Source organism: Aotus nancymaae, unplaced genomic scaffold (assembly GCF_030222135.1).
Source record: "Aotus nancymaae isolate 86718 unplaced genomic scaffold, 86718_ANA_hifiasm-v0.15.2.pri h1tg000006l, whole genome shotgun sequence".
NCBI classification, from domain to species: Eukaryota; Metazoa; Chordata; class Mammalia; order Primates; family Aotidae; genus Aotus; species Aotus nancymaae.
In genome coordinates this window covers 26,808,036-26,821,433 of record NW_026988417.1, presented here as the reverse complement: position 1 = coordinate 26,821,433, position 13,398 = coordinate 26,808,036, and the positions used below count along the sequence as shown (strand labels likewise).

At 35.5% G+C, this 13,398-nt stretch overlaps 1 pseudogene; it reads right to left on the bottom strand.

Moving 5' to 3' along the window:
* Positions 1–8,811: 8,811 nt before the first annotated feature.
* Positions 8,812–9,977, bottom strand: LOC105721251 (immunoglobulin-binding protein 1-like; annotated as a pseudogene).
* Positions 9,978–13,398: the final 3,421 nt, after the last annotated feature.

Here is a 13,398-nt window from a genome sequence, read left to right as displayed (position 1 = left end):
TTGCACATTTCAACAAGTTAAATTCAATATTGGATTGCAATGTATTTATTTACCTTTCTACTTATCAAAATGTCCAAAATGCATTGACACAATTCTGTGAGAATCTGTGAGTATATATAGTGTTGTTGATCATTTTGTTTAAATTAGAGATCTTTGGTTAGTTTGTATTTTACATAGTACTGCTTAATAGTCATATCTCTTGTGTGTTTGCTGCACTCAATTTTAGAGTGAAAGTAATTTCTTAATGTCTTTCCACCTCTTCTTTCTCTTACTTCAGTGAGAATAATTTATGGTTCTAACTTTTCTCCTGGCCTCAAGTTCAATCATTTTGTTGTTGATAATCCCAGCATTTCATACATCACTTCCAGAGGAAGATCTTTGATACCAATGCACAACAGGCTTCTTACAGTAATTCTGATGGACAGACTTAGTGCTTTCTTTTTCCCCACAAGCCCACTTCTTGTCTTACCCATGAAATTGCTATGCTATGCATTTTATTAGGCTTCAAGTCTTAATACCCTTTTTCCTGCTGAGAAATGAAGAGGATATAGGTTCCTGGATAAACTTATCTGCTGGGAAGGGAACATAGAAATGTAATCTTCTAACTGACCTCATATCATTTGGCTGGGCTCTGCACAAATGCATCTGAAGACATTTATCTGACTCTAAAGCTGAGATCTTCATGAAAGCAGGTTAGCTCTCCTAGATTCAAATAACTGGGTTTATATCCTCTAACGTAAGGGTGACTTTTGAGTATTAAACCAGACCTGTGGGTTCAAAGAGAAGTTGCCTTAAAACAGTTTTGATTTACTGTAAATGGCAAAGGGTTGAACAGTACACAGAGAAAGAAATGGCTGGACAACACTTCCTGCTGTAAAAAGCCTACCTTAAACTTGCTGATTGAGAAGAAGTAATATAGCACCTTGCAAATAAACCATGTTGAGGGATGCCATCTGCTAGAATGGAGCTCACTGTATTTACTCTCTTTCTGTTTGATGACAGCATCTTAGCACTCAGCATGAACTCTGCTACAGCTAACTGTAGAAATAAGTTATTTCTAGTCCATAATGAATGTTTCCCTAACATGTTATTATTGAAAATAACAGGTTCCAAATGTGTGACCGTACGGCATACAATTCATTTTCTTTCTCTGTAAGAATTGGATTTTCTCATCATTAGAGCTGAACTGTGTGTCGACACTACGCTGAGTTAGAACATCCAGAATCCAGACCAAAGGCAAGAAGTTGTGTTGAAAGATTAGACTAACAAGTGCAATTGAACAGCAGTTTACAATCTGCGAACAGCTTTCCGAGTACTTTCCTTGAAATGTCTCCTCACTTTCTAAAGAATATAACACATGTATTTTTATTCCCATTTTAGCAAAGAGTGGATTTAGGTATGGGGCATTTAAGAGAACTGCCCAAATCTCAAAACCAGCAATTGAGAGCAATGAGGCTCAAACCCTTAACATCTGCTTCCAAATTTAATTTTTCCATCTTCTAAAAGAAAAATATTATTTTCTAGATACTACTTCTCTACCTTGAACAATACAAAAAGGCCAGTGAGAGAATATTAGTAACAAAAAGCAGCTGTACCTTCGGTGTTGCATTAGGTCACACAATAGATATTAAACAGGCATAGACTGGATTTTAAAAATTTATAACTTGCTCTAAATCACATTTCATAGCATACATTTAATAAACTATTTTGAAAATCCTCTTTTTTATGTGTTGCTATTTTATCCCTAAATATGATATTAAGTAATTATTAGATCTAAACATATTTAGCAGATTCTCATAGGTAAACACACAAGATTTATTGTTTTAGAAACACAGATGCATATAAAGGACTGTACAATTTGTTTCCTCCTTTCCTTCATTCCTACTTTCCATTTTCCTTTTTCTTTGTTTCCTTTCACAAGTATTTATTAGGGACCTAATAGTGTTAGGGTCAGTATCATTTGGATCCTTTACTCTTTATCCCTTTTCCAAATGTTCTTGCTGTGATTAACAATCATGTACTATGAAAGATTTAAAGCCTATTCATAGTGCTAAGCTAAGCCAATGCTTAATGCTATAATCAACACTGGTGTTAAAATAAATTTAGAGTCATTTGTTTTAAATGACCAGTGGATCACTTAACTCAAATGTTGACAAACATAGTAGAGCTAACATACAGCTCCTGAAGCTTCTTCCTGCACAATTATCTAAAAGGCCTTGATATCAACCTTCTTTATTGTGTTATTTGTCAAACAAAGAGTAGTTAAGGGGTCTGAAAAATTCTACTGCTCCCTACAAATAGAAAAACAGCTAAACACTTTCTAAGGCTGCTGTTCAGGTTTGGGTCACCTATGTCCTCTCAAACTGAAGAATGGGTTCACCCAAATGACGGCAAAGAAGAGTGATGGTGCCAGAAGAGATGGTACAGAGCTCTGAGGAAAGCTCATTTGGCAAGAAGCTTTGTGTCTATACAATGTGCACCCATGAAGATAAGCAATTTTGTCACCCTCTACCTTTCTCTTTTTCTCTTATTAAATAGCAAAACAAGGCTGAAATATATCATGTAGAATTTTGTGAGATTCATGTTACATTGCATCTAGGGCAGCATTAACTGGAAAGGTTCATTAAAAATACTAACATCACTTTAGGAGGCAGAGATGAGCGGATCACCTGAGGTCAGGAGTTCGAGATCAGCCTGGCCAACGTGGTGAAACCCTGTCTCTACTAAAAACACAAAAAGTAGCCTGGCATGGTGACTAGTGCCTGTAATCCCAGCTGCTTGAGAAGCTGAGGCAGGAGAATTGCTTGAACCCAGGAGGTTGCAGTGAGCCTAGATCACGGTATTGCACTCCAGTCTGGGAAACAAGAGCAAAATGCTGTATCAAAAAAACAAAAACAAAAACAAAAACTAACATCTAGAATCCATCTAACTATTTCTAGCTTGTCAATCTTGAGTGGAGTCCAGAAATTTCTGTCTTTAACAAATAAACCAGATGATTCTTATGCATCTATCTTGAGGGCTGTCTTTTGAAAACTAGAGGTCTAGATGACACAGCAAATAGCCCCTGAAAAGTAGATATAGGCTGCGCACATGGTTCAGCTTCACTGCCCATGATAAGAATTCAATACTTTACGTCTTTGAATTGGTAATTTGCTCAAACTGCTCAAATTGTAAAATATCTCTAAAATCTAGCATGTTTGAAAATTGTAGCGTCAATTGCAGTTTCCATATCTTTAAACCTTAAATCATTTTAAGCGTTCACCCTCAAATACTTTCTGATCCAAGCTTCATTAGGATTTTTCTTTTATTTCGTGGCTACTCTGATGAGCTTTATTTCACCATGCCTGAATTGGTTTCTTAAGAGGTTAAATATAATTGTGAATCGAGAAAATATGAATCAATGCAGAGGCAAAATTATTTTCTCTTCCTTTCAATGTGCAGTAATGTGTTTTCAGTATGCGTGAGAGCCTGATGAATAAATTAAAAGACAATTTCCAAATTGTAGATTGACTTTTTGTACAACATAAAATAATTGTATGTAACTGATTGAAACTCTCATAAAGGGGCATAAATCTTAAAAAGTAGAAAAATAAAATTAAAAAACCTCACATCTAGTAGTAACATATATTAGTGACCATTTTTCCTGAAACATTAGAACATCAACTGTCCTGTGTTACTAAAACTATTTTTCAGTAATAATTAGCAGAGTAAGTACAGAGTCCTTAAAAACTTCAATCATTTCTCTAGTGTTAGCCTATCATCCAATCTAGGAAATGACTATTTGGAGAGCATACAATTCATCATGTACTATGTTCTATCAACAACTCATTAAATTGCCATTGATGATGATGGCAACATTCATGGCGGGCTTTCTGTTTAGCATCTTGCCTCAAGCGAAGGCACTGATTGGTAAAGTCATACTCATAACCAAAAAGTTTCTATGTAAAATAATTAGGGCTACATTTGAAGGTAACTTGATTGCCATGGAGTTTCTCTGAATATAAACAGAGTAAAAGATGTAATTGTTTATCAAAAAGTAAAAACTACACTGTAAACATAATCATCCAATCATGGCCAGTGGGTTCTTGAATTGGTTAGGTTTCCATCCTGATTGGGCAATGCCTGACCCTTCTGGTTATTTACTGCTTTGACTGTATCACTCTCATTTATAGGCATCAATAGAGGAATGTGATGGTACTTTTCTTGCTTTCCCAACCTTGTTGCTTATGATGACATTCAAGGATGACTTTTTAAAAAACCTCATTAAACACACTTTCACTAAGACTAAAGGTGCTGTTGGACAGTAAAATCCAGGAGTTAATTTTTCAGTAAAAATTGTAAGCCTATCTTTTTACAGGAAAATTAACCATATATAAGAGGAAGAATAGGAAAATAAAGGAGGCTCTCAAAGTGCCGAAGCAGTTGATTGGGTTGCTTGGACGGTGAAGGTCCTTCTAGCCAGATAATTCTTATCATCTGAGTTAACTTTGTTATTACACAGAAGAGGAAACAAGCACAGAGATGACAAGGTATTCAAGAATCTCACAATTAGTTTAATGCAGAATTTGGACTCTAATATAATCCATGCAAATAATAGGCACCTCCAAAAATATGTGCGATAGATAGATGGATGATTAAACCAGGCCCTTGAGAGAAAGAACATTTCCATGACACCAGTGGTTCCCAAACTTACTTTCCCTCACTGTGACATACCTCAGACAGAATATTGACCTGCATGACTTACATTCACTGCTTCTCACTACAGAGTGAAGTGAATGTCTGTGGGACAGACATTTACCACAATGTTATTGTTATTCATTATAAGCCTATTTTTTTGGAATTCACTGAGGGTGGCTGGCAAAATATTAGGGAAATATTAGGGAAAGTTACAGATTATAGTCTCAAACCTTTTGGAATGCCAAAAGATGTTACTGGGGCAGGCTGAAGGTGGCTGGTCCATTACTTTAGGGAAAAGATAAGGACGATAAAAGGCTTTCCCAGTTTAAATCTGTTTACCCCACAACCCTTTGTCTCCACTCTAACTGTTTACTCATGTAAACTTTGTGCTGGATGGTCCTCTCAGGGGGAGGTCAAAGGGGAATTACCTGCTAATGGTGTTTACTCTGGGCCTCCCCGAACCTAAAGCTTTTATCATTTGTAAAACCACTCTTTTAACCATGTTAATTATCCACAAGTGTGTTGACTTAGAACTTCCATTATGAAATCTTTACTGAATAAATGTGTGGATGTACAGGGGCTCCTGGTCGATTGCCTGCAGTTGCCCTCAGAAAGCAGCCAACGACAATCCCTAGACGACCTAAATCACTGAATCTGGTGTGAGAGTTCATATCTTTATCCATCATTGAGTCAGGGTCTGAGGGACAGACCTCCATAGGTGGTGATCCACATCTCAGGTGGTGACCCCAACCTGATCAAGGCCATATATTTTGAAGTATCTCATATAACCCATAAATAACTCAATCATACATAATAAGATAAGCATCATGTTATACAAATTCCCAGGAACCCAGCTGCAATTCCTCCTCATTTCTTCCTTAACACACCATTGTGACTCAGCATCATATTCAAAAGCTGTTATACTACTAAATACTATCAAAATAATGAATGAACTGGAAGTTAGGGGTCTCTGGAGTTGGTGTTCAGGATACTGAAGTAATACATTAGAATTAAAAAGTTTATTGCCTTTGGCTTGCTGATATGATTTCTGAACCTTAATTCCCCAATCATCTACTTCTGGTGATTTCTTTTCTTTTTTTTTTTTAATTGCATTTTAGGTTTTGGGGTACATGTGAAGAACATGCAAGATTGTTGCATAGGTGCATACGTGGCAGTGTGATTTGCTGCCTTCCTCCCCTTCACCTATATGTGGCATTTCTCCCCATGCTATCTCTCCCCAACTCCCCACCCCCTGCTGTCCCTCCCCTATTTCCCCCCAACAGACCCCAGTGTATAGTGCTCCCCTCCCTGTGTCCATGTGTTCTCATTGATCAACACCCGTCTATGAGTGAGAACATGTGGTGTTTTATTTTGTGTTCTTGTGTCAGTTTGCTGAGAATGATGATTTCCAGGTTCATCCATGTCCCTACAAAGCACGCGAACTCATAGTTTTTGATGGCTCCATAATATTCCATGGTGTATATGTGCCACATTTTCACTGTCCAGTCTATCATCGATCAGCATTTGGGTTGATTCCAGGTCTTTGCTATTGTAAACTGTGCTGCAATGAACATTCGTGTGCATGTGTCTTTATAGTAGAACGATTTATAATCCTTTGGATATATACCCAGTAATGGGATTGCTGGGTCAAATGGAATTTCTATTTCTAGGTCCTTGAGGAATCGCCACACTGTCTTCCACAATGATTGAACTAATTTACACTCCCACCAACAGTGTAAAAGTGTTCCTATTTCTCCACATCCTCTCCAGCATCTGTTGTCTTCAGATTTTTTAATGATCGCCATTCTAACTGGCGTGAGATGGTATCTCAATGTAGTTTTGATTTGCATTTCTCTAATGACCAGTGATGATGAGCATTTTTTCATGTTTGTTTCACTCATGTATGTCTTCTTTTGTAAAGTATCTGTTCATATCCTTTGCCCACTTTTGAATGGGCTTGTTTTTTTTTTTCTTGTAAATCTGTTTTAGTTTGTTGTAAGTTCTGGTGATTTCTATAAGATGTACAGGTCATTCAATAATAAAGAATGTAAACATCTAGGATATTTTCTTAGTTCTACATTCAGTGATCACAAATTTGTAAATATCATCTTCAGCCATAACAAAAATCAAGTTACGAATTAAGTAGAGCTATGAATAATAGCTTGCTTTATTCTACCTGAGATCTGAAATATAAGTTGCAATTAAGATAAAAGCAGAGTAATTTTTATTTTTTTATTTTTACATTTTGTAGGTACATAGCAGCTATATATATTTATGAGATACTTTGATATAGGCATGTGATGCATAATAATTGTATCATGGTAAATGGAATATCTTTCCCTTCAAGCATTAATACTCTGTTACAAACAATCCAATTATACTCTTTTAGTTATTTTTAAACATATGATTAAAGTATTATTTACTATAGTCATTCTGCGGTTCTAGCAAATATTAGGTCTTATTCATTCTTTCTAACTATTTTACTGAACCTATTAACTGTCCCCACTTTCCCCCCACCCTCCAGTACCCTTGTTAGCCTCTGCTAACATCCTTCTACCCTCTAGCTCCATCAGTTTAATTGTTTTAATTTTTAGCTCCCACAAATAAGTTAGAACATGCAAAGTTTGTCTTTCTGTGTCTGGCTTATTTGACTTAACACAATGACATCCATTTCCATCCATCTTGTCACAAATGACAGGATCACATTCTTTTTATGGCCGAATAGTACTTTACTGTGTATATGTACCACATTTTTTAAAATCCATTTGTCTACTGATGGACACTTAGGTGGCTTCCAAATCATGGCTATTATGAATAGTGCTGCAATAAACATTGAAATGCAGGTATCTCTGGGATATTTTGATTTCCCTACTTTTGGGTATATACCTAGCTGTAGGATTACTGGATCTTATGGTAGCTCTATTTTTAGATTTTTGAGGAACCTCCAAACTGTTCGCTGCAGTAGTTGTACCAATTGACATTTTCACCAATAGTGTATGATGGTTCCCTTTTCCCCATATCAACTCCAACATTTGTTATTACCTGTCTTTGGATATAGCCATTTTAACTAGGTGAGGTATCTCATTGTAGTTTCAATTTGCATTTATCTTGTGATCAGTGATATTGATCACCTTTTTATATACCTGTTTATCATTTGTGTGTCTCCTTTTGAGAAACATCTATTCATACCTTTTGTCCACTTTTGTATTGGATTATTAGATATTTCCTATACAGTTTTTTGAGCTCCTTATATATTCTGGCTATTAGTCTTTTGTCAGATGGATAGTGTGCAAATATTTTCTCCCATTCTATGGGTTGTCTCTTCACTTTATTATTATTATTATTATTATTTTGCTATGCAGAAGCTTTTTAACTTGATGTGATTCCATTAGTCCATTTTTGCTTTGGTTGTCTGTGCTAATGGGGTATTACTCAATAAATCTTTGCTCTAGACCAAAGCCCTGGAAAATTTCTCCAATGTTTTCTTGTAGTAGTTTCACTTTAAAGTCTTAGATTTAAGTCTTTAATTCATTTTTATTTGATTTTTGTATATGGTAAGACATAGGAGTCTAATTCATTCTTCTGCTTATGGATGTACAATTTTCACAAAACCATTTATTAAAGAAATTGTCTTTTCCCCAATGTATGTTTAAACAAAGGTGCCAACCTTTGTTTAAAATGAGTTCACTGTAGGTTTGTGACTTTGTTTCTGGGTTCTCTATTCTGTTCCATTGGTCTGTGTGTCTGTTTATGTGCCAGTACCATGCTGTTTGGGTTAATATGGTTCTGTAGTATAATTTGAAGTTAGGTAATGTGATTCCTCCAGTTTGGTTCTTTTTCTCAGAATAACTTTGCAATTCTGAGTCATTTGTGGTTCTATTTAAATTTTGGGATTCTCTTTTCTTTTTTTGTGAAGAATATCATTGGTATTTTGTAGGAATCTGTAGATTGTTTGGAGTGGTATGGACATTTTTATAATGTTGATTCTTCCAATCTGTTAACATAGAATATCTTTTCATTTTTGTGTGTATTCAGTTTCCTTCATGAGTGTATTATTTATTCATTCATTCATTCATTCATTTATTATTGTTTTAAAATCACTTGACACTTGATTAAATAAATGCAAGGCAAGTTTTAGCATCTTTGCCTTCGTTGTGCACAGCTAAAGCAGGAACCCAGAGAAAGGAAGACTGCATGGTTTATCCTTGGTGGGGAAGGTGTGCACCCTGAAGTCCTATCATGTTGTGGGAAGATTAGCCCATGTTCTGTTGGTTGACATAGCCCCCAGGATGTAGGCCAACAGTACATGGCCTTCCAGTCATCCCATTCCCAACTCTGTAAAGTGTTTGTTCATCATCCTCTTCCTCCTTTTCTTCTTGATCTTCCTGTTGCTGAGCTGCTTTTCTGAATTCCTCTGATGTTGCCTTGCTTATTTCCTGATCTGGTAATGCTCCGTATTTCCGATGTTGTTCATACAAGTCACTCACCACCATGTTTGCCAGCCTTGGATAACCCTTCCAAATACTTTGGCTTGGGACATGTTCCGAGTGAGAATGAAGAGTTTCACTGGAGGCCTCACCTGGCAAGATGATTTAGAAATTGATGGCTCTCTTGAAGACTCTTTCTCTCAGGATCTTTATTTCCTAGTCAATGCTCTCAATCTCTTCTAAGCTGATATCAATCCTCCTCTGAAGGTGAAGAAGATAAGATTCATGAACACGTTCATCATATGCTTGACTACTTTCCACAGCAGATTTTATTGCAGACAACCTATGCTCCAACTCCTTCTTCTGCTTGTATCTCTCTTTGAGATGATAGCAACAAGGCTAGGATAAGCCTTTGAGATGCCATAGCAACAAGGCTAGGATAAGCCATGGAGGAATTACCACTATGATTTTCAGCTGAATTGATCTTGGTTTTGGGCAGCTCAAACTCTGCCAATGATAGTAATACCACTGAGTTAAGCAGTTTAAAAAGTGTTCTGGAGCTCGCTGCAAATGATCTAGACACTTGCTGGGGCTGACTTGTTTCATGGTGAGGGCTCCTCGAAACGCTGGCACCAACAGGCACTTCAGGTCAGTGGAAGCAATCTCTTACAAACCATCATTTCCGCTGAACAAATTGAGCTATGATAACATTTTGGCAGCCTTCTCAAAGAGGTCCAGGCCCTTGAACACCTTCTCCTGGACTATGTAGGAACTGGCAGGGTCAGTAGCTACTTCTCCTTTGTCCAGAAGCTGTTTGTTGGTTTCAAACAGCTCAGGGAGCCACAGCAGCAGTAATTCATCTTCAGCTGCCATCTTGGGGAGGGAGCCATGAGTGCTTTATAATTTTATTATAGAGCTATTTCACTTCTTTGGTGAACTTAATTCCTAAGTATTTAATTTTATTTGCGGTTATTGTAAATAAGATTACGTTTATATTTCTTTTTCTGATTGTTCAGTGTGGGCATGTAGAAATGCTACTGATTTTTGTATGTTGATTTTGTGTCCTGTACTTTTATTGAATTTGTTAATTAGTTCTAATAGCTTTTCAGTAGAGTCTTCAGTTTTTCCCAAATATAAGATCATACCATTTACAAAGATAACTTGATTTCTTCCTTTCCAGTTTGAATATATTTTGTTTCTCTTATCTGATTGCTCTAGCTAGAATTTCCAATAATATGTTGAATAACACCAGTGACAGTGGCATCCTTGTCATCTTCCAGATCTTAGAGGAAAGGCTTTCAGTTAGTCCCAATTTAGTATGATACTAGCTGTGGGACCATTACATGTGGTTTTTTATTGTGTTGAGGTAGGTTTCTTCTATACCCAGTTTTTCTGATGGTTTTTTTTTTTTTATCGTGAATAAATGTTGAATTTTATCCAATGCTTTCTCTGCATCAATAGAAATGATCATTCTATTGATATAATATAGTATTATGTATTACAAGGATTGATTTGTGTATGCTGAACTATCCTTACATCTTAAGGATAAATCCCATTTGGTCATGATCAATGATCTTTTTAATGTATTGTTAAATTCACTCATCTATTTTTCGAAATACTTTGAGTAGGATTGGTATTAGTTGTTCTTTAAATGGTTGGTAGAATTTAGCAATGAAACCATTGGGTCCTAGGCTTTTCTTTACTGAGAGACTTAATTATGGCTTTAATCTTGTTGCTCGTTATTGGTGTTTTTAGGTTCTGGATTTCTTCATGGATCAATCTTGGTAGGCTGTATGTACCTAGACATTTATTCATTTCCTCTTGATTTTCCAATCTATCAGCATACAGTTGCACATAGCAAAAAGCAGGATAATTCCTAATCATCATGGCAGCAATATTTTGAAAATAAATATTCAGAAATGTATTTCTAGATAAGACGAGAAGATACTTGAAAATACCTTTAAATTAAGAGTTAATAACTAGTTTTCTATATAATTAAATGTACTGAATGTAACTTAAAATGTTTCTATAGGTTCTTTGTACCTTTAAGTTGCCTTAGGTTAACTTTAAAGATTAGGAGCTAACGAATTGTTCTAACACAATTAGCTTCACTTAACTACAATAAAATTGGTATAAAAATGTAGAAAGCCAGGAAAAGCAAAGTGATTTCACTAAGGTGCAAATAAAATTGTGTGCATCGTGTGTGTGCATGTACATTTTCATGTAATTAATATACACATTTTAAAACATTCAATTAATACAGGATTCAAAACATATAAAGAGAAAAATATATAAAATACAAGTCAATGCCCTGTTTTAATCCAGTTTCACAGTAAGTATTACTCATTTGCATCTTTTGAGATTCACGGGGAAAAAAAAGTTTCTCAACATGAAAATTTACAGTAGGAATGATTCAGAAAAATATATTAATTCTAAAACAGTAAGTCCACATTGCCAGTCATAAGTTTCTTTCTTCCACCCAAGATCTGCAGTAGAAAAGGAAAACAGGCATAACTCCATTCATACTTTATGTACTTATCTATTGCTAATTCCCTTAGATTTGAGCCTCAGAAAATCTGGAGGTAGAGTAAAATTTGCATAAGTAGGATGATAATATTTTCCACTTAAGGTACAATAATATTTCTTGGACTCCTTGAAATCAAGGTCAGTTGTAATTACTACACTATTTCTACCATAAGGCTTGTGTCTTCACTGACATTAAAGGGTATATGAGTTCCTTATGCCTTACTTTCAGATTGTGCAGTGCAAAGATTAAATAAACGAATGTAAATCACCATGAAAATCTAGTTCATTCCACTTTTACCACACACCATTTTACAATTCTGATTATCAATAATTTTCAAAATGTAGGACCCATGACCTCATTAAGCATAAGAAAACTTGGCACTCTTATTTTCAGACTCAGAAATCAGTGCTGCCCCTGCTGTTTTGTGGTCTCTCTTAGATGACTTTCTTCATCTGAATTTACCCAAGAGTAAAGACAGTTTTGCTCAAAACTCAAGCATAGTAACTGGGAAACTTTAAAGCAATTCCCAGATTTAACGTGCATTGAGAAAGTGTTTCTCTATAGAGACAAAAACTAAAAGAGCACAGCAGAATATGTATGATTGCCACACTCCCTGGTTCTATCTCACCGCCAAACAGCAAGATGCATAGACAGAAATACATACACGGTGCATAAACATATGTTAATGCTTGCCAACAAATTTTCGAAATGAAATAAAGCATACTATAAAACTTCTTCAAGTAAATCTCTCCCTGGTAGAAGACTTTTTGGTATTTAATACCCAGTGTTCCAGTACGTCTTTTAATATATTACCAAAATGTTATTTAGCAAATATTTATGTAAGAACACTCTGTATTAATAGCTGCAAAATGCAATACAATATTTATCAAAAAATGATTTTGAAGAAAACTCCCAACTTATTATTTTGAGAAATGTCTATTCAAATCATTTTCCCATCTTTTATTGGATTACCAGATTTTTCCTATAGAGTTGTTTGAGCTCCTTTTATATTCTGGTTATTAATCCCTTGTCAGATGGGTCTTAAGCCACCCCATGATCCAGCAATCCCACTGCTGGGTATATACCCAGAAGGAAGTAAGTCAGTAAATTGAAGAGATATCTGCACTCCTATGTTTGTTGCAGCATTGTTAACAATAGCTAATATTTGGAAGCAACCTAAATGTCCATCAATAGACAAGTAGATAAAGAAAATGTGGTCCACATCATAAACAATGGAGTGCTATTCAACCATAAAAAAGAATGAGGTCCAGCCAGTTGCAACAGCATGGATGAAAGTGGAAATGATTATAAGTAAAATAAGCCAGGTACAGAAAAACAAGCATTGCATGTTGTCACTTACTTGTGAGATCTAAAAATCAAAACATTGCATGCTGTCACTTATTTGTGGGATCTAAAAATTAAAACAGTTTCATTCATGGTTACCAGAAGCTAGGAAGGATAGTGGGAGGTGGTGGGGATGTAGGGATAATTAATGGGTACAACAAAATAAAAAGAGTAAATAAGACCTACTATCTGATAGCACACGTGACTATAGTCAATAAAAACTTGAATATAATAAAAATACATTTTAAAGTAACTTAAAGAGTATAATCAGATGTTTGCAAGTGTATAAGTAAATGCTTGGGGGAATGGATACCCCATTCTTAATAATGTATTTATTTCACATTTTATGCCAGTATCAAAACATATCATATACCCCGTGAATATATATACCTATTATGTACCCACAAAAATTAAAAATTATAA